The sequence below is a fragment of the Mesocricetus auratus genome, unplaced genomic scaffold (genome assembly GCF_017639785.1).
Source record: "Mesocricetus auratus isolate SY011 unplaced genomic scaffold, BCM_Maur_2.0 Super-Scaffold_100009, whole genome shotgun sequence".
Lineage (NCBI taxonomy): Eukaryota > Metazoa > Chordata > Mammalia > Rodentia > Cricetidae > Mesocricetus > Mesocricetus auratus.
This window is the reverse complement of record NW_024429193.1, coordinates 48941710-48944126: the sequence shown is the minus strand read 5'-3', so window position 1 is coordinate 48944126 and position 2417 is coordinate 48941710. Positions and strand designations below refer to the sequence as shown.

Here is a 2417-nt window from a genome sequence, read left to right as displayed (position 1 = left end):
TAATGATATACCCAGCCAACCTTGGAATAAAGATATTTGTATATGCCAGGCAGTGATGGCTCATGCCTTTAATCCCATCACTCGGGAGGCAGATACAGGTGGATCTCTGTGAGTTCCAGGCTAGCCTGGTATACAAAGTGAGTTCCAGGACAATCAGAGCTACACAGAGAAACCCTATCTTGAAAAACCTAAAGAAATAAATCTGTGTGTCTGTATGCATGTGGTATGTACATATTGTTCATATGGGTGTGTGCATGTAGAAGCCGGAGGGCAGTGTTGAGTGTCTTCATCTAAATTGTCCCCCTTGTTTTTTTTCAGACTTAATTCCCTTTATTTTTCTTGTATGAAAACCCTTACGTGGTGACCACAGCTGGAGTCTGGGTTCTCTGAACAGAGACTCTGGTGTGGGCTTTCACAAGATGGTCAGAAAATTCCTGATAAAGAGACTTGGTCCCTTCCAGAGGTTGAGGTTCAGGTAGCTGTAGGTCTTGGAGATGGCATCAAAGGTCACTTTGGCAAAGTTGCCCAGGGTGGCAGTGCAGCCCCTGGCTGATGTGTAGCAGTCATCAATACCGGCCATCATCAGTAGCTTCTTGGGCACAGGAGCAGAGACAATGCCAGTGCCTCTGGACAGGGATGAGACACACCAACACAGAGCCACAGCAGCCTGTCACTTTGCAAGGAACATTGTGGGGCTTGCCAATCCTGTTCCCCCAGTAGCCTCTCCACACAGGGACAATGGAAAGCTTGGACAAGATGATGCCCCCCCGGGGGGGCTGTGGCTAACTCCTTGGAGCTTTTAACACCAACACCAACATGACTGTTGTAGTCCCCAATAGCGACAAGAGCCTTGAACCTGGTCTGCTGGCCAGCCCGAGTTTGCTTCTGTACTGGCATGATTTTTAGAACCTCATCCTTTAGAGTTGCGCCCAGAAAAAAACCAGTGATCCTGGATTCCTTAATGGGCAGGGAGAACAGGTAGATCTCCTCCAGGGACTTGATCTTCATGTCCTTAACCAGGTGGCCCAGCTTGGTGACAGGGATCCACTCCTTGTCTTCGGCTTTACCTCCACGTACCCGGCAGCCTTGGCCATGACCAGGGCCTCGACCGCTGCCAAAGCCACCGCTGCCTCCTAATCCTGGACCCCTGGGTCCTCCAGGCCCTCCTGCTGCACTGGTGTCATCTAACATTTGGTGTTTTCCTGAAGTAGGAGAAGTTGTCCACCTTATTTTTTGAGCCAGGGTCTTACTTGTAAACAGCATTCTTCCCGCCAGCCTGGGCCCAGAGCTGCATCAACTCCAAATAACACACAGAGACTCTATTAGTTACAATATTCTTGGCCAATGCCCAGGGCTTCTTATTGGCTAGTTCTGTCTTAAGTATTAACCCATAACTACTAATATCTATATTTCTATAAGATTTTATCTTACTGAAGATGCGAGCGTCATATGTCCTCTCTTCCCAGGATCACATGGCGACTCTCTCCTCTTCACTACATTTCCCAGAATCCTCCTCGTCTTCTAGTCCCACCTATCTTGCTTCCCTATTGGCCAACAATGCTTTTTTTTATCAACCAATAAGACAAATATACACAGAAGGACTTTTCCCATCACTTACTGAACTTGGAGCTCACTGATTTGCCTAGACTGGTTAGCCAATGAGCTCCAGGGATCTGCCTGTCCCTGCCCTCCCTCCCCAGTGCTGAGGTTATAGATGTGCATCACTACACTTGGCTCTTTTGGGTGCTGAGAATGTGGACTCAGATCCTCATGTTTGCACAAAGGCACTTTCCCTATTGAGCCATTGCCTAGCTCATCAAAAATACTTTTGAAATTAAAGCTATACTCAACATTGATACACAAACCTGTTTTCTATTCACTAAGCAATGCAGGATAACAACTTTACCTAGTATTTACATCGAATTAGTTCCTTTTTTGTTGTTCTGATAAAAATACCCCAACAAAAGCACATGAGAGGGAGGAGGTTTATGTGGGCTCACAGTTCCAGGATAGAATCCATCATGGTTGGGACATCCTGTCTCAGGAGCTCAAGCTCACCAGTCACATTGCAGCCACAGTAAGGAAGCAGAGAATGCCAGCACTCAGCTAGCTTTCTCCTTTTTATTCAGCCCAGACCCAAGCCTAGGGAGTGGTGCTGCCCATATTTGAGGTCAGTCTTTCCACCTCAACTAACCCAGTCACACACACATGCCCAGAGATTTGTCTCCAAGACAGTTTTTAGGTCCTGCCAAGGAGACAGTATTAACAATCACAGGCACTCTAATGGTGTCAGCGTGTGGGATTGAATTTCCACGTAGAATGACAAAAGCTTTAAAGGAATTTTAGAAACCAAAGAATGGGGAAAAGCATGGCTTCTTGGTAGCAGCATTTTTCTCAGGTGGGCTCTATTTTGTTAG

At 46.8% G+C, this 2417-nt stretch overlaps 1 pseudogene; it reads right to left on the bottom strand.

Moving 5' to 3' along the window:
* Window positions 1–353: 353 nt before the first annotated feature.
* LOC101827162 lies at window positions 354–1191 on the bottom strand (annotated as a pseudogene).
* Window positions 1192–2417: the final 1226 nt, after the last annotated feature.